A 19,927-nucleotide genomic window follows, 5' to 3' on the forward strand; every position below is an offset into this window, starting at 1 on the left:
TTGGAGATTTGCTTGACTTTGCTACGTAAGAATTTTTACCAGGTACAGCACAAAGGCATTTTGGTTTCTTCCAAATCAGTGTTGAACCCAGTGCATTCTCTAGGCCTGCAGCTCTCTAGTTGTCCACAGAAGGCATGATGTTAGCCTGCATCTGGTCTTATCTGTAGTCTCAGGGATGAGGGTGGCTTGCTCTATTGTGAGGGCTTTGCCCTTCGTGCCTTTTACATTCAGGTTAACTTTTTAGGTTAGGATGTTGCCCTTCTATTCCTAGTTTTCTGGGGATCTTAATCTTGATCATATGAAAATATGCTTATAAAGTTTTAAGTATTAGAGCACAGATTCCTGAGATTAATCTCAACTTGAATATGGTGCAATATTATTCATGTATCTGATAGCATAAAATATAAAACTTTATTTTCATTTATAAAGTGTGTGTGTGTGTGTGTGCGTGCGTGTATGTGTGTGTGAATACATGCACATGCGCATGGCATGTCTGTGAAGATCAGAGGACACCTTTGGGGAATTTGTTCTCTCCATCTGCCATGTGGGTTTCAGACATTGAATTTGGCTGGTTAGGCTTGTGGACAAGCCTTTTTTGTTTGTTTGTTTGTTTTTTGTTTTTTGTTTTTCGAGACAGGGTTTCTCTGTGTAGTCCTGGCTGTCCTGGAACTCACTCTGTAAACCAGGCTAGCTTCGAACTCAGAAATCCCCCTGCCTCTGCCTCCCAAGTGCTGGGATTAAAGGCCACCACCACCCTGCAGGGGACAAGCCTTTATCTGTTGAGCCATCTCAATAGCTCCCAAACACAAAAGAAGCCTTTAAAATACTTCATGGCTTTCTAAAAAAAATTTAGAGCACTTTATATTTCAAATTTGATAATTATGGATACCTCACTGATAAAGTCTATGCTGTTATCACATTGTACACGAATGGTATTTATTTTAGAAATATGACATTTTACATTTTAAAGGCAGAGTAAAACAGAGAAATGAATTATGCACCCATCCACCTACTCATTATGAAAACTCTCAGTCAGCTGACTAGAGGGAATGTAATCTGATAAATGCCATGTGTGGTGAGCCCCAAGCACAGCTGAACTTGGCACTGAAATACTAAGTGCCTTCCTTAGACTAGACTAAGACTACGATGTCTGTTCTTAGCTCTTCTGTAGACTGTGACCCCTGAAGTTCTAACTAAGGAAATTAGGCAAGAAAAGAAAAGCTTGGAAACACTGCAGAGAATGAAGAAAACACTGCTTTAAATGTTAAATGTGGAAGAAATTTGCAAACTCAAGAAGAATGTTTATCAAGTGTAGCCCAGTTTTGCTAGATGAACAGCTTCTGAGGTAGGGACAGGTAGAAGGACAATTACACACAAATATATGTATTTTTGTCTTGTTTGTCCCAATTGTTCTCTCATTCTCTTTCCACTCCCTCTGAACATCTTATTCTTTCTAATATGTCTCCCTCCCACTTTTGTTTTTTCTTTTTAATATCAACAAGGTAATTTTTAAAAAGATTTTTGCATATGAGTGTATATTGTGCCATTGTGTATACATACATGTTTTCACATATATGGGATGCACACATGATAGGGTACACCCACATATGTGAGTACATGCATGTGCAGAATGAAGCTTGATATCAGGTGACTTCCTTACTGGTTCACCTTACATATTGAGGCTGAGTCTCTCTCTTGAACCTAGAGCTTGATGATTTAGTTGGTCTAGCTAGCTAACTTGCCCCAGGGATGCCTGTCTCTGTCTCCTGGGTGCTGGGATTATAAAGTGAACCACAATACCTGCTTGGCATTTACATGGCTTTTAATAGGCTCTGGAGATTTGAACTCCCAATGGTCACTCTTGCATAGCAAGTGATTTACTCCTTTTGCAATCTACTCAGGCCCCCACCTAAGTTTTGTAAGGGATGATTACATAAGCATGGGTATTAGTAATTTGCCATTGGTCACACCACTGAAGAAAACAGTAACCCCCCAACATCCAAGTAGCCATTACCTTCAAATAGCTCCTTAGGACTAGAGAAAGCCATTTGTATGGTATGTTGATGGGCTCCATCTTGCAGAGGTCTTGGACATGTACCCATAACAGCTGTGTGTTCATGAATATAACAGCCACATCATGTCTCAAACAATGAATTTCATAGCAGTCTCCCCATCCTCTGACTCTTACATTCTTTCTGCCCCTTTTTTCCAGGGTGTTTCCTGAGCCCAGAAGAGGTGTCTCCTGTTCAGGGCTCAGCTCTCAACACTCACTTATTCTCAGCACCCTGGCCAGTTGTGAGTCTCTACCTTACTTGCTGCCTGCTGCAGAAGGCAGCTTCTCCAGCCAAGGCTCTGAGTATCACACACACTGTTATCTCTGAAGTTATCTCTGAGTTCACACACACTGCTCTGATTTCCATGTTCCTTTTGGGTCAGGGCCCCTCCACAGGAACTAAGACGATGGGAGGGATCAGTTGACTACTAGCCAATCTTCATGATTCCTACCTCATTTTGAGTTGAACTAATGTACTTCTCTGCTTCAAGGATCAAAATTCCAAGACAGGTGTGGGTGGAGACTCTGCCAGGAAATGAGAACAGTACAGTCTATCATTTGTCAAAAGTGCAGACTCTATTGACACATTTGTCAGCATCCCTCAGTGTCTGAGATAATCTAATTGTTGTTGTTTTCTGTACTTTAGAGTAACTTGATGTCTCTCTCCCCTCATTGGGGGTAGGTGTACAAACTCTTATGAAAACAGATTTCCAGTGGTTTCTTTCAAAATAAAATCCTAGCTGAATTTGAGTCCAAGTTGTGCTTAATGGAAGATTTAAATATATTCGAAGCAGAATGATGGGGTTAGGAAGTTGAGGGTCTGAGTGATGCTGAGCCATGGTACTGCCACAAGACACAGGATCCTCATTCCAGAGGGTGATGCTCATCCATTGTGCAGTAATCCAGTGTAGACCATTCCTGGTGTGTAATCTGTGGATCACCTTTGACCCCTTTCCTGATTCAGCTTGTTCATATGTGTATACCCTTGTAATAAAATGTAACTCTTTAGAGGCATTACACAGATCAAAATTGAAAATTTACAAAAGTACATAAATGAAGAGATTCCCTGCTCCTTGAAGGCAACCCCATAAGAAAGTATTTTCCAAAGTCAGCTCACAGTAGCTGATATAGCTATAAATCAAGGAGGCATGACAGCAGAACTTAGGAGCATTGTCTATATACGACTTGCCTATATACTACTGCCTATTTCACAGGCATACAAAATGCAAGGTTGAATGGGTCTTGGGGTATTGCTCCACGGTTTCAGAAAGCAAATGAGACCAAGGGAAATCTATTTAGGAATGTTGCAGCCATGGAACACACCCTGCCCATGATAGGATCTCTGAGTCTTGCAGTCAGTAAAGCCAGAAGCCACGAGGTTACCCAAGCCTTTTGGAGGCCAGTTGATTACATGATGTGCTCTGGATAGTGAGCTGCAGTATTTGGTGCTTTCCCTGCTTGGCTTTGGTTTTGCTTTGGTGTGATTGTTCCTTGCTGTACCCCAGTTCTTCCATTTTAGAATGAGAACATTTACTCTGGCTATTGTATGTTGGAAGTATGTAACTTTGTTTTAATTTCATAGGAGCCCACAGTTAAGATACTATTGATTTGTAAAGTTTTGGGACCATTAATGACTATAGGAATTCTTGGTTTAGAATAGAATGCATTTTACATTATAATACATTGTCATAAAATACATTTACACATGAGCCTTTGGGGACAAGGTGTGGAATTTATGGCTTCAAGGTGATGTATTTATGTGTCAGAATGAGAAAAGGTAGAATTGTGGTGGTTGGTGTTATCAACTTGATAATCTAGGGTAATATGAAAGATAGGCTTCTAGTTTTGCCTGTGAGAATTATCTTGATTCCATTAATTGAGGTAAGAAGGCTCCCTCACTGTAGATGGCTACTACATTCCTTGCCTGAGATCATGAACTGTATAAGTGGAGAAAGGAGCTGATAAGCAGCATGCATTCTAGTTCCTGCAGTCTTGACTTCCCCACCATGATGGACTGTATCTTTGAATTGTGAGCCTAAATAAACCCTCTCTCCCTTAAATTGCTTTTGTCAGAGTATTTTATCACAGCTATAGGGAAAGAAGCTAAGACAGTCAGATAAGTTTTTCCTCATTCATTTTTGAACCACACATCTCTTTTGAGAATCAACTATCACTTCCCACTGCATCACTGTCGGCAGCCTTTTAAAATTGTAGAAAATGTTGTAAATCCTGCCTTCATAGCATTATCATCTGTCTCTGTATTAATGTGTCTGCAGGATAATTTCCCAGAAGTAGACTTCCTCAGTCCTTTGTAAGTTGGGAGTTCAACCAGACTCCCCTCAGGGCAGTGTGTTATCTGTAATCTTAAACCCTCACCAACAGGATGCTTTCCTTCTTTTTCTTTGCTAATATAAATTTAAAACACTGCCCTAGTTCTGCCTTGCCTGGATGGAGCTCAGCTCCTTTCTAAGCCTTAGGCTCATTTGACCCTGTTAGTCAGGGAACATTTCGATAATTTTTTTTACTGCTTCCAAAGAATTTATGAGGTCTCTTTTGAAAAACCCAAAGAACAGGAGAAGGACTTTTGACACCGGAAGTGGAAACAGCCCTTCCCTGGCTCTTTCCTTTCTCTGTCAGGGTTGGGGAACGAGCCCAGGGCACTGTACACAATCACATCTTCTACCTCTAGCTCCATTCCCAGCCCCAGAGCTTTCCTCTCTAATTGATAGGAGTATTTTTCTTCCCTCACCCATAGAATCTCTCTAGGAAGCTGAAATCACAAGAACCATGTCTGTTTTACATAGTTGTTCACAATTCTGTGTTATGCTTGGCTCTCACAGAACATGCACCAGGAAGATTTTTTCCTCCTCTTTTGCCTTGGTATATTTCATTTTATTTTTAAATAATTGTGGCTTTGATTAAAACCTTGGATGCCTTCAAGAAAGATGAGACTGGAAAAGCAGTGAGAGGGAGGGGGCTCAGTGGCTTTCATTTTGTTCTGTTCTGTTCTGTTCTGTTTTTCCTCCTGGGTCTGCTGGACCATTGGCTAATGTAGGAGAACCCAAAGTTACGTCCCATCACAGGATAGCTTATGAACTATTTTTGGAGAGTTCAGGTCGCTGACTCTTCTTATGCACTATGTAAAGAGGCTAGGACAGGAAGATCATGAGTTTAAGACCAGCCTGTGATACATAGAAAGTGTCTCTAAACCCTGAGGGTTGGGAGTGTAGGCCAGTTAAAAACGAAGACCTAGAATGTGCCAAGGCCCAGGTTCTTTCCCTAGTATTCTTCAAATTCATGTCCTGTTCTTTAATGATTTGATCCAGTTAAATACTATATGGGACTTTTATTTTTCTCACTCTTTGTTGTATAAAAAATACTAATTTTTTATTAATTCTTTAAAAAATTGAAACGATTTCATATAAATCTTTAATGAATATAGAGGGATATATCTGTCTGATAACTAGTCTGACTCAGGCTTTAGTTAATTTACTTTAGAGAGGAGTGTGGGTTCTAAGGACAACCTACATGCATTCTAAATTAAATAAAAGTGAAATAACTAAGTAGAAATAAGCAAATACAGTTTTAAAATAAACTGTGCCACCAGGGCAAAGGAAAAAAATTATAATTTTTTTATTTGCAGTTTTCCAGGTTTATTTCTTCTTGATAAAATGGTTTCTGCTTAGTTGGGCAAGGTCTCTCTTACATTTCAACAGCTAGATGGAAAGAACTCAGTAGATAAAAGCCTAAAACCCATTTCAAGAGTGGCATTTTACCTCAAGGTGCATGGCCATCGAAGTGTGTTCTAGTTACCTGCTAACCTACAGGCTGTTTTTGTGAGAGGTGTTGAGGAGCCCTGGGAATATCTCAAGGCGAGAAGAAAGAGATCACTCTGAAGAACCCCCTCAGATGTGAGTATAAATAGGCCAAGGTATTTTCTGAAGGTGCCTCAAAGAGCACAGACCCACTACCCTGCCCACCCACCCAGTACTGAAGTTTCTGAGCTAGACAATTAGAAAAACAAATTTCTCAGTAGGACACAAAGAGAACTTATTCAAGACTTCAGTCAATAGGACAAAGACTTACTCACTTACTGAGACAGGAGGGTTGCTATAAGTCCAAGGCTAGCCTGGGCTACACAGTGAGCTCCTAACCTAAAAAAAATAAAATAAAAAAAATAAAAAATAAATACATGAATTGAGGCATTCAATGAAGACTCCAGTTAAGTTGCAGTAAAGAAATTCCTTTGATGCTTCAGCGCTTGAAGCTGGATGGGGAATTTGCGTACAAAGGGTGTTTATGATCTTTCCAGAAGATGGGGTGGTGGCTTCTTAACTATGTCAAGGCAGTTATAACATTGACATCTTTATAAACAAACAAAAGCACTAAGAACATATAAGGAAGAGGTGGTGAGGTGTCTGAGTTAATATCCTTGAATTAATGGTTGCTTGACTTAACAGTGCAGCCTGTCTTTCGTGTGGTAGGCACTCGGTAAACATTTGCTGAATCCATTTATGAAGAAGCATTGTCTTTCCCTGTGGACAGCACACCCGGCTTCATTTCCTCAGATGACATAAGGGAAATACCTATAAAAATACTCCATAAATAATTTCACATCTTCTTGCACAGAGAAAACAAAGGGTATGCAGACCCCACCCACCCATCCAGTGGCTTCAAAAGCAGCTAAAGGGAAGCTGTTTGGAGAAGGACCTGGGCAGGCTTGGATTCTGGAGAAATGTGGCTACCTGCTGGACTGGTCGCCATCACCCTTTTCCTTTCTTTTAAAAATTATTTTCTTAGTGTTGTTAAGCTTTAATTAACAATGTGTGTATACTTAAGGTATATAAGGTGTTGTTTAGAGATAGGTATACACTGTGAAATTGTGAAGTGATTAAATGGAACTATGGTTGATTTAGATATGTGGAGGGGGGGAGGGGGTGTCACCATGCTATGGACTTCTTCTGTATCTCTGAGACTGTGTGTCCTCTGAAGACATCTCTTCATACCCCTCCATCTTCTCTCCCACCTTGACTTTCAACTCCACTTACCCAGACTTACTTTCTTTCTTTCTTTCTTTCTTTCTTTCTTTCTTTCTTTCTTTCTTCCTTCCTTCCTTCCTTCCTTCCTTCCTTCCTTCCTTCCTCTTTCTTTCCTTTCCTTTTCTTTTTTTTCTTTTTGACAATGCTGGGGATTGAACCCTTGGCATCATGCATGCGAAGCAAACATTCTCTATCACTAAACTATAGCCCCAGATCTTCATTCTTTACTTTTGAAGTCACCTGTTCTTTTACATTGAGTTAGGAATATGCCCATACGTATTCCTTTGTAGAAGCAGGAAGACACAGCCAGCAGAAAGAAGTGTTGTCCTTGATGGTGTTTCTGTTTGTCAGAGCACAGCAGCTTGCAGGACCCTGAGGAACCTCCTTGTCAGCAACAGTTCACACAACTTGAAGCTGAAAAATCCAGGATTTAGTTGTTGGTTTAAAAAAAAAAAAAAAAAAAAAGGAATGGAATCTGAATCTAAGGGAGCCATGAAGTCTCAACTGACTGGGAGACCATGAGCTTGCAATTTAGCTGAGCTTGCCAGGTACATGGGCAGGAAAACACCACTCAGGAAAGGTCTGTTCTAAAGAATAAGAAGGAGTACACACCCCGCGTAAAAGTGTGTGTTTGCACAATGGTCCCTACATCGTCTGTGCTCCCACTGTGGTTTCTTCCTCACAGGTCCCTCTCACCACATTTCCCACCTTCATCCTTGAAAGGGTTTTGCATTTCTCTGTTGTAAATCTTAATGTTGTCTACTCTGTGCTCTGCAGAGCTTCAGGCAAGTTAATAAATTCTGTACACTCAAACCAAGAGGACACTACTAAAGGAAAGTATGCTAACTTGTAAAATGTCTAGGACAGTGTCAGCACATAATAGATTTGATTGACATTTATTATTATCGTAAGTAGAAGTACTACTAATAATTAGACACTTAGATATCAAGTTTCTTTATGCTATATAATTTGATACATTTAATAGATAATTGTATAGATACATTTTGCATGTGTTTTATTATTTTCTCAGGTTGTATTTGTTTACTGTACATATTTTAAATATTTATTATCTATTTTCTTTTCTTTTACATTTCCAAACATGCATTTACTTACTTTGTGTGTGGTGGGGGTGTGTGCACACGTACCACGTGCATATGTGAAGGTCAGAGGACACGTGTATGAGTCAGTTCTCTCTATCCATCGTAACAGTCCCAGAGATTGAACTCCAGTCTCTAGGTTTGCTGGCAAGCATTTTTACCTGATGACCATCTTTCCAGCCCTTGTGATGTATTTTCCAAACTATATCCCAGAAAATTTATATGAATGAACTTTTAAATCAATATTTGAAAAGAATGCATGTTCACTCCACTCTCTTCAGCACTGAGGGATGTCATTTAAAGGTCTCAGTGGGTAAATGTGGTGCATTTACACGATGAAGTATTACTCAGCTATTAAAAACAATGAATTTGAGAAATTCTTAGGTAAATGGATCAAACTAGAAAATATCATCCTGAGTGAGGTAACCCAATCACAAAAGAACACACATGATATTCACTCACTGATACGCGGATATTAGCCCAGAAGCTTGAAATATCCAAGATTCAACTCACAGACCACATGAAGCTCATGAAGAAGGAAGACCAAGTATAGGTGCTTCGGTCCTTCTTAGAAGGAGTAACAAAATACTCAAAAGAGCAAATATGGAGACAAAGTGTGGAAGAGAAACTGAAGGAGGGGCCGTCTGGACACCATTCCACCTGGGTATCCATCCCATGTGCAGTCAACAAAGGTAGATGCTGATGTGGATGTCAGGAAGTGCATGCTGACAGGAGCATGACATAGCTGTCTCCTCAGAGATCTGCCAGAGCCTGACATATAAAGAGGTGGATGCTCACAGCTAACCATTGAACTGATCAAGGGGTTCCCAATGGAGGAATTAGAGAAAAGACAGAAGGAGCTGAAAGGGTTTGCAACCCCATGAGGAGAGCAACAATACCAACCAACCAGAGCCCCCAGGGTCTAAACCACCAGCCTGGGAGCACATAGGGAGGGAGGAACCCATGGCTCCAGCTGTATATATAGGGGAGGATGGCCTTGTCAGCATAGGTGGGAAAGAAGATCCTTGGTCCCATGAAGGCTGGGGGACCAGTGGTGGGGAATTTGAGGGTGATGAGGTGGGAGTAGAGGGGGGTAGGTGAGGATACATCCAGAAGCAGGAGGAGTGGGGATGGGATAGGGAGTTCCTGGGGGTAGGGGTGGGAAATGGGGTAAGGGGATAACATCTGAAATGTAACTAAAATATCTAATAAAAACGGTCTCAGTGGGAAGTCATTATCATTTTCTTATTATCTTTTGATTTGTTTGTAGCTCTGGGGGTGAATCCAGAGCCCCTCCCTTGCTACTCAACCCTCTGCCACAGCTCAGTCCTCACTGTCCTAAACTAGAAGAGGAGACAAGAAATCTCTCAAGTTTATATTTACTTGCATCTAATCTTGTGTATGTCCTGTCATTTTTCAGAAATTAAATTAAAGTAGATGTTACCATTTATGTTTAATACATTTTATATATTCTATATTCATGTAATTTAAAACATTATTCTTACTATTGTAGCTTGTGTTTATGAGATATATCAACATTGTATTTGTACCTACATATTCATCATAAATACATCTGAGTTAGTGAAGTCCTTCCTGCCTTCTTATACAGCACATAGAACAGCCAGTGCTTTATTTTCTGTCCTGAGACCTCTCTCCACTTAAAAACCCCTTTAGATGTCCTGCTGTGTTTGACTGGGAAGTGTCCCACAAGCTCCTGGATTTGGGCATTGTCCCTACTTGGTGGTACTGACTTGGGGGATGGTAGAACCTCTGGGGCCTAGAGCCTGGATAGAAGATGATGTAACTACCAGGCCATTCATCTTCCCAGATCATCTGTTTCTGATCTATTACAAGGTAAGGAACCTCCCCTCAATGTCTCTGTCTGCCACTATGAATTCATTATGCCTTTCCCACCATCACAGACATAAATAGCCCTCAGGATTTCCTCCCTGAAATTGTAGGTATTTTTGATAGTAACAACAACAAAAATAAATAAATAAATAAATAAATAAATAAATAACCTGCCTCTCACCCACCCTCACCTCTGCCACCCCCAAGAGAGTCAGTGGATGAAATGTTCTTGGCCTTGGTTTCTCTGAAAACATTTGATATGTTTCTCAGTCTTCAAGAATAGTTTAAATGGGCATATGTGCCCAAGGATGACTATTCTATCAGTATGCCAACGTCTCAGCCACTCTCTTTGATCTTCTTGCGGCTGTTAGAGGTAGTCTGCTACTGTCTTAAACATGCTCTTGTCTGTTTCTGTGATCTTCTTGCCTTGGTTTTCCAGGCATATGTGATATGTTTCCTGTGGGCCTTTAAAAATTGTGCTCTACATACTAAGTCTATAGACACATGTCTTTGATAACATCTATAATTATTAATAATATTTAATAATTATTGTAATTAATAGTATCTATAATTTCTCCCTCTCTATGAGTATTGATTTTCTTCATCCTTTCCATTCTCCTTTTCCTTTATATGCTGCTAGATATATCTGGATGTTTTCATTCGATCTAAATCCCTGTGCATCTGTAACTTCTCTTTGGTAGGTTCTAGGTCTTTGAACGTGATGCTTCCTGGAGAATTTCCTCATCCCTGCTTTCCGCTCATTGCTTTTCTTATCATCTCTGTCTAGTTAGTTATGTAAAACCTAGCCATTAAGTTTCTAATTTTAGTTATTATTCAAAATTGGATTATTTTTCTTTTTTATGATTTTATTTTAATAATGTTACATTGTTGGTTGGATATTTCCCTCTTTGGCATTAGTCATGTCAAATATTATTATTTTATAATCTATAAAATTACCTAATTTTCTGAAATTCTTGGGTTACAATGACATTGATTATTTTATCTGTTGGTACTGTGTGTGCATATGCACATGCATGTATATGTGTTGTGTGTGTGTGTGTGCGCGCACTCCTGTGCCTGTGCGTACACATTTGCACACACATACACATGAATGGTGTGATATATATGTGGAAGTCAGAGGACAACTTGCAGGAATTAGTTCTCCTCTTCCACTCTATGGGTTCTAAGGATGTATCAAACAGAGGCTGTCAAGTTTGGTGGGAGCTCTCTCTCTGGTGGGAGGCACCCTTACCCTTTGAGCTATCTCACTGGTGGGAAGCACCCTTACCCTTTGAGCTATCTCACTGGCCCTTATTCTTTTCTTGAGGTAGGTTTTCCTGAACCATGATGAAACTAGGAATTTGAACTAGAAATTGTAATGAGATGCAACTATGAATTCCAGTAAGCAAAATAATAGGTGCTTTCTTTCCCTTTTGCTGTTGAGGGAGGGAGTCAAGCTTTAAGACAGGGATTCATGTAGTCCAGGCTGGCCTTTCAAACTCACTATATAGATAAAGGTGACCTTGAACCCCTGATCCCTTGCCTCTACCTCCCCAGTGCAGTATAGAGTTAAAAAATTATAAAAATCATTTTATAAAATGTATATAGGCTTTTCTTTAGGCTTCACTTTAAAGGGCATGGAAATTTTTCTCTGAAGCAAGCTGAAAATGTAGACTGGCCCATTTCAGGAACCAGAAGAGAGGAATGCAAGTCATCTAGGTGGTGCTGAGAAACTAGTAACCACGATGACAGGGCAGGGCTGTGTCCGGAGCAACTGAGAAATAGTTGAGCAAGTGACAGGGCAAGGGCACAGTGACATGGCAAGACCACATTTTTGAGAAGAATGAGTATACAGAGTGTTTTCCACATGACCCTGACTCACTTAGGTTGGGTTCCTCTGGAATTCTCCACTATTTTTATGTTATATTTCCTTAGCAACCCCTCATCCCCTCCTCACTCCCCTGGCTTGTGGTTTTCCCCTTTTAAAAAACCCCTCAGCTTGCTGGTCCTTGTCAATTCAGCTCCTGCGTAAGCAAATTAATTGACCGTTAGCCAGCTAACTCTCCCAAATAAAGCCTCTGCTGTTTGCATCCAGATTCGGTGTCTTGCGAATTTTTGGGTGGCCGTGACTTCCCAAGACTTGAATGAGGGTCTCCCCAGAGAGGGGGGTCTTCACTAGGACTACAGATATGCACAATCACACCTAGCTAGCCTGTGCTTCCCCAATGCTAGGACTACAGACATAGACAACCACACCCAGCTCATGCGTACTTTTCTGTCATATGTCTGGGGGAGATGGAGCATTCATCTATTCTAGTTTAATCTTTGTCACTGAAGGATTCCTATTTGCTATGAAGGTCTACTCTTCCTTTCATTTGTAAGACCACAATTCTGCCTCCTGCTTTAGCAGGACTATTAAATCTAATCCTCAAAATGAATGAGGTTGTATTTACTTCTGGGTCTTTGATTGGATTCCACTGAGGAACTTGTCTGTTTTTACACCAATACCATATGGTTTTTATTACTATTGCTTTGTTGTACAACCTGAAATCAGGGATGGTGATTCCTCCAGAATTTTTGGGCAGAATTGTTTTAGCTATCTTGGCTTTTTGTTTTTCCATATGAAGTTGAGTATTAGTCTTTCAAGGTCTTTAAAGAATTGTGTGGGAATTTTGATGGAAATTGCATTAAATCTGTAGTTTGCTTTTGGTAAGATGGCCATTTTCACTCTGCTTATCCTACCAATTCATGAGCTTGATAGACCTTTCCATCTCTCTGATACCTTCTTCAATTTCTTTCTTCAGAGACTTGAATTTTTTGTCATACATGTCTTTCACTTGCTTAGTTAGAGTTATACCAAGATATTTTATATTATTTGTAGCTATTGAGAAGGATGTTGTTGCCCTGATTTCTTTCTCAGGCCATTTATTGTATATGAGGGCTTCTATTGTTGTTGTTAATTTTGTATCCAGCCACTTCACTGAAGGTGTTTATCAGCTGTAGGAATTCTCTGGTAGACTTTTTGGGCCACTTATATATACTATTGTATCATTTGCAAATTTAGCTTCTTCTTTTCCATTTGGTATACCCTTGATGTCCTTTAGACTGTCTTTGCTCTAGCTAAGACTTCAAGTATTATATTGAATAGATGCAGAGAGAGAGTAGACAGTCATGCCTTGTCCCTGATTTTAGGGGAATTGGTTTAAGTTTTTCTCCATTTAATTTGATGTTGGCTCTCAGCTTGATTTATATTGGACTTTATTGTGTATAGATATGTACTTTGTATTCTTGATCTTATCATGAAGGGGTGTTGGATTTTGTCGAAAGCTTTTTCATCATCTAATGAGATGGTCATGTTATTTTTTCTTTCAGTTTGTTTATATGGTAGATTACATTGACAGATTTTCATATGGACACCTGATTTTTAATAAAGAAGCCAGAAATATACAATGGGGAAAAAGTATCTTCAACAAATGGTGCTGGTCAAACTAGATGTCTGTATGTCAAAGTATGCAAATAGATTTATATCTATCACCTTGAACAAAACTCAAGCCCAAGTGGATCAAAGACCTCAATGTAAAACCAGATACACTAAATCTAATAGAAGAGAAAGAAGGCGATAGTCTTTAACACATTGGTACAGGAGACAACTTCCTGAACTGAACACCAATCAAGCAAACATTAAGATAAAAAACTTTAACAAATGGGACATCATGAAACTGAAAAGCTTCTGTAAGACAAAGTATATCATCCAAAGAATAAAATGACAGCCTACATAATGGGAAAAGATCTTCACCAACCATATATCTGACAGAGGGCTGATATCCAAAATATATAAAGAACTCAAGAACCTAGACATCAATAAACCAAAATAACCCAATTAAAAATGGAAGACAGATTTAAATAGCATTTTTTTTTTACAGAGGAATCTCTAATAGCTGAGATGCACTTAAAGAAATGTTCAACATTTACAGCTATCAGGGAAATGAAAATCATTCATTTTCAAAATCACCTGTCAAAGTGGCTATGATCAAAGACACAAGTGACAGCTCATGCTGGCAAGGATGTGGAGGGGAACAACTCCTCCATTGCTGGTGGGAGTGCAAACTTATACAAGCACTTTGGGATATGGTAATTCCTCAGAAAATCAGGAATCGATTTACCTCAAGATCCACCTATACTACAAGTAACTCCTGGGCATATACCCAAAGGACACGCTATCATACCACAAGAACACTTGCTCAAGTGCGTTCATAGCAGCTTTATTTGTAATAGCCAGAAGTTGAAAACATCTTAGATGTCCCTCAAGAGAAGAATGGATAAAGAAAATGTTGTACATTTACACAATAGAGTATTACTCAGCTGTTAAAAAAATGATGTGGGTCCTTCCTTCTCCCTGGGGTCATTGGCCACTGGCCACAAGGGGAAAAGAGAGCAGAGTTGACAAACAGGGTTTCAGCAGGACCATGAGTACAAATGGTAATAGTGACATACTGGGACCAGCTTCAGTGAGACAGATCAACTTTACTTGGGGTGAATCAGGAATTATATAGTTTTGGGGAAGGAGGTGGGGAAGGAGGAAGGAATATCCAGGCTAGGCAAAGGTTATTTGCTGAAAGCTAAGGTACTGAGATGCTTCATTAGCATGAGGAGGCATTTCAGGAATCCCAGGTGCTGGCTGAATGAGTTCTTATCAGCAGAAAGGAAGTTGAACCTGTAATCTTAAGTAAGGCTATGTGACATTCTACAGGTATAGATAGGGTGTGGGGTCTGAGATCTTTCAGGTTAAGAAGAGGAAGCCTCACTGACAAAGGAGATCTGCCATTTTACACATAGCTCAGGGCTTTCCAGTAACGTCAGTCTTTGACGTTAGCAGCAGGGCAGCACAATGACATCATGAAATTTGGCAAATGGATGGAACTGGAAAAGATCATCCTGAGTGAGATAACCCAAAAATGATATGTACTCACTTCTAGGTTGATGTGAGCTGAAAAGACCCAAAGATTCTAAGTAATAAGGAGGACCCAAGGGGGAACATGTGAACATCACAGAGAAGGGGAAAAGAATAGACATCATGACAGATGGGGAGAAGGGACTGGATTGGGGTGGAGGCAGAGATAGGAACAGAAGAGATGAAGTGTGGGGAGAGTAGAGAGAGAGTACTGGGAGAGACAATTGGAATCAGGGGTCATCTCTGGGATGAGCTAGAAACATGGATCAATTGAAACTCCCAGAAACCTATGAGGGTGACCCTAGCTAAGACTCCTAGCAATGGGGGATATGGAGCCTGAACTGCCGGTATCCAGTAACTAGGCAAGACTTCCTGTGGAAGGATTGGGACACAAGCCAAGCTAGAAAACATTTGACCTAGACTTCATCCTGCCTACAAGATGTGCTGAGGTAAATGTAGTATAGAAATTGAGGGAGTGGCCAACCAATACTGTTCCAGCTTGAGACCCATACCATGAAAGAGCACCCCTGACACTGCCAGGAGGGCCAGGAGCCAGAGGCTGGACAGTCCACAATAGGACCAAAGACAAATGGCAGAAAGCAAAGCAAAACAAAACAAAAAGCCAATGAATTGACTCCTAATGATATTCTATTCATAGCTTGGCATCTAGTCCAATTGTCATCAGAGAGGCTTTACCCAGAAGGTAATGCAAACACATGCAGAGACCCACAGCCAAACGTTAGGCAGAGCTTGGGAAATCCCTAGAAAGATGGAGAGGAAGGATTATAGAAGCCAGAGGGGTCAAGGACACCACAAGCAAAACTGTAGATTCATCCATCCTGGGCTCATAGGGACTCACAGAGACTGAACCACCAATCAGGGAGCCTGCATAGGACTGAACTAGGCCCTCTGCACATATGTTACAGTTATGTACCTTGATCTTCTTGTGGGGTGCTAACAATGGGAGCAGGAGCTGTCTCTGACTCTGTTGCCTGCCTTTGGCACCCTTTTGTCCTACTGGGTTGCCTTGTCTAACCTTAACAGGTGGTGAGGTGCCTAATCTTACTGCAACTTGATACACCAGGGCTGGTTGCTATTTGTTGAGGCTGGCCCTTTTCTGAAGAGAAATGAAAGAGAACTGGATGGGGTTAGGGTGATGGGGGGGGGGGATATCTGGAAGGTGAGGAGGGAAGGGAAACTGCATTAAGAAGGTAAAATAAATAAAATTAAAATTAAAAAAAATAATGAGGCTGGCCTGGGGGTGTAGTTCAGGCAAACATAACTACACGCTGTGTGTGCTAAGGCCCCATCCTTTAGGCGCAGTCCCCAGCCCCATGGAAAGCTGTACTGTGACTGGGCAAGCAGCTGCCCACCTATTCTCTTGCTTCTTTTCCAGCTTACTCTTAGTCTCAGATTATGGGATTCTCTTTACTTTCCTGCAAGTTGTGCCTGAGACCACACTGACTTCATCTGCTCTTGCCATATATTTAAAATGGTTGGGTTTCCAAACCTTTACACACAAAAATTGGAAACCCACATTTTGTTTCAGTTGCCCCTGGCAATTATTGAATATAACTAGATAATGATTGTCTGGCTTACTTAGTTCTACTGATGGTTGGAGGACCTTCTTCTTGCTCAGTGAGGGTTGTAGAGCATGATGGCCTTAGGTGAAGGTGAAAAAGGGGAACTCTGAAAGTAAAATACACATGGACTCCACATGGTACTGACAAGTTACGTAAAGAAAGGAAAAAGCCAAGGCAGGCAGACTCAACTGACTCCTTGCTTTGTAAGTCTTACTCTGCAGACAGAAATCCATCCCAGGTGGCTCATAGTCTTTAGTCTTTGGAAGGGCAGCTAGCCACTCTGACCCACTTGTCTGTTGATACTTGCTGAGAGATGCAAATGGGTCATTTAGCTTCCAGTGAGAAGCTACCAGGAAAATGGTCCTAGTATCTGTGGTGGTTTGAATGAGAAATGACCCCCATAGGCTCCAGTGTTTGAACATTCGCTTCCCAGTGGGTGGCACTATTTGAGGAGGTTTAGGAGGTGTGGCCTTGCTGGAGGACGCTATGCCAAAGGAGTGTTAGAGCCTTGCCCTACTTCCAGCTTACTTTCTCTGCTTTGTGCTTGAAGTTACCGATGAGATCTCTCAGCTTCCTGATCCTACCACCATGCTTTCCCCCAACCTCCCCACCATGATGGACTGTCACCCTTCGGGAACCATAATTCCAAACAAATCCTTTCTTCACCATGTTGTTTGGTCCTGTTTTTTTTTTTTTTCACAGTGACATAACCAAACTAAGGCAATAATCCTGGTTTTGTGTCTTGCTTTAGAAGACCAGTCATAAAAATACAGTGCTTTAGATGGCAAAAGACAATTTTTCAGACTCACAAAAGTACAAACCCATCTGTACATGAAGATAGGAAGCTAAAAAGCAGGAGAGAGCCCACAGGCTAAAGACCATTCTACTAGTTATTATTTTGAAATAGTTATTTTACATGTCCTCTCTTAAGTGCTAATCGTTAGATAAATGGTTTTCATCTAGTTTCCTTCTTACTATTCTATGTGGATGTTTTCTTCAGTCCAGTCCAGACCAGCCAAAAGACACACAGCATGAACTAGCTCAAACCCAAACAACACAGCGGATTGTTTCCACTCTACCAGGAGATGCAGAATCACTGCATCGTAAAAGGTTGGAGTAAAGACAGTTGTTAAAATAGAGTTTTGGGAAGAAAATGGAGATTGCTAGACCACTTATTCATTGTATTTTGTAAACTCCAAAGACTGGCATGTGTGTTTGATTAATTCTAGTACACAAGTTCTGGAATTTGAGTAGATCAAACTTAAGAGATGGTTGCTCAGGAGTAGTTCCAACAAACTTTCCACAGCTCACTGTAGGAATTTACTATAGAATTAGACACTTGTCAAGGACTGAGGATCCTCCCAGAAACATTCTGGTGACCCTGTGACAGGGTACAACTGACAACATGATGGATATACCATTTAGGCCTTAAAACCCAGCAGGCAGGCAGTACCACCGGCCAAAATGAGAACAAAGAGTGAATCTATCAAATCCATAGTTCTGGAAAGTCCCTAAATGTTCTAACCTTGCCTTTTGGCTTCTGTAGTTCCACTTCTAACTGTTCAACTGAAGTGTCAACTCAGAATATGATTTTTGTACTTAGAACCCCATCCTGAGAAAGGCTTGGGACTGCACTGGCATCGCAAACACCCAGCATAGTCTCCAGCCAGCTAATGAAGACTTTCTATTGGCTTGAACTGGTGCCCAAATAGTCTTTTCTGGTGGATACCCCACAAGAGCCCAAAAGCAGAGACTTTCTCCTAAGTGGATTTATCTTAGATTCATACATATAGCTCCATGGGATTTCTCTGGCCTTGGTTATCATTGCAAATGGACTGATGCTTAGAACTTCCATATCCTTTCCTAAGCACACAGCTAGGCTTCCTGTCACAGACTTCCTGTCAGTCCAGGAGGCCCATGTCACTGAGGGCTTATGAATGGCACGTGAACAGTGTGTGTGCCTCACTTCCAGACCTGGCCTATGAAAATTTCACATTCGTGCTCTGATAAGCTCATTTCCTCTCCTGATTAGGAAGGCCTCTGTGCAGCCTGGGGGGATGCATGCTGTAGATAGCAGAGCCTCCATGAACCTGGTTCTCCTATTACTTTGGGGCTGGAGATCAGCCACCTACCTGAATATTCTTTCACTGCTACAGTGCATGCCATTGCACATTTAGGTTATTTTGGTAACGTAGCTGAGCCCCAGAACTAATGGAGGCTGTGGGAGGGACAGAGAGGGAATTAACAGCCCCAAGAGACACCCGTGTGACCCAGATAGACTTGTTTTTCCAAGTGCAACTCTGAACACACATCTGCATTGTCTCTGGCTGTCACCCAGGGCTTGGGATCTTTGTTGTGTATCTCTTTCCTCCATGGAAGCCTCAGAGCCAGCCAGCATTTGTCTAAATGCTTCCAATAGTGCTCGGTACCTGGTTATTCAAATCCAACACAGCTGAACCTAGGCTGTGTATTTTCATGTCATGCCTTCTTGGAACATCGGATTCGGTGTGCAGAAGAAAGGACAATATTTTCATAATAAAATAAATATTAATGGGCAGAGTGCAAAACTGGATGAATTTCAAAGATCAGGCTTGCCACTTCAAAGAGATTCCAGCCTGTGTTTGCAGCCCTGGAGGAAGGCCTCGGCCTCCCGTGGGTGGCTGGCCAGCTTTCCTGAGCACTCAGGGCTCCATTCTTTCCTTGTTTCTCTAAGGGTTTTAGGTCTGAATCCAGTAGACAAATATTTTCTCCCAATACAGTGCAGACACCAATTCAAGAGCTGTTAAATATTGCTAGAGCACTGGATTATTTGTTACTGGCCTCTCTTCTCTTCCCAAGGTCTCCCCTCCCTTGTCGGTGGGAAGTGGCCTGGGCCACCCACAGATGTCAGTTTGATGGTAGATTGTGGTAGATTTGGGATGTGAGTTTTGTGGGTAGCTCTGCTGAAGAAGGGGCTCCATTTTTGCCTGTGGCCTCGAAAGGCCCCTTCCCACCACACAGTGTTTTCCCAGATGCCCATACCCCATTGCAAGCCTTCACTCTGAATCCCAGTGTGTCCTTGGAGTTGGAAGTACTCACACTCTGCCCACTGTGGATGGAATGGAAGCTTTGGCCCTGAGAAGCCTTGCCGCTTTGTGTCTAACAACCACACTAGGCATTTTAATAGTCCATATCTTACTGAGTCTCTTAGTTAGGTTTCTATTGCTGTGATAAACACCACAACCAAAAGCCACTTGGAGAAGACAGGTTTTATCTTCGCTGACAGCTCAGTCTTCCATGATGGGGATGGGGCAGGAATTTAGGTCCCCCAGTGACCGTGGGAGGCACTGTTTACTGGCTTGCTCTCCCTGGCT

This window comes from Arvicanthis niloticus, chromosome 8 (genome assembly GCF_011762505.2).
Source record: "Arvicanthis niloticus isolate mArvNil1 chromosome 8, mArvNil1.pat.X, whole genome shotgun sequence".
Taxonomy (NCBI): Eukaryota; Metazoa; Chordata; class Mammalia; order Rodentia; family Muridae; genus Arvicanthis; species Arvicanthis niloticus.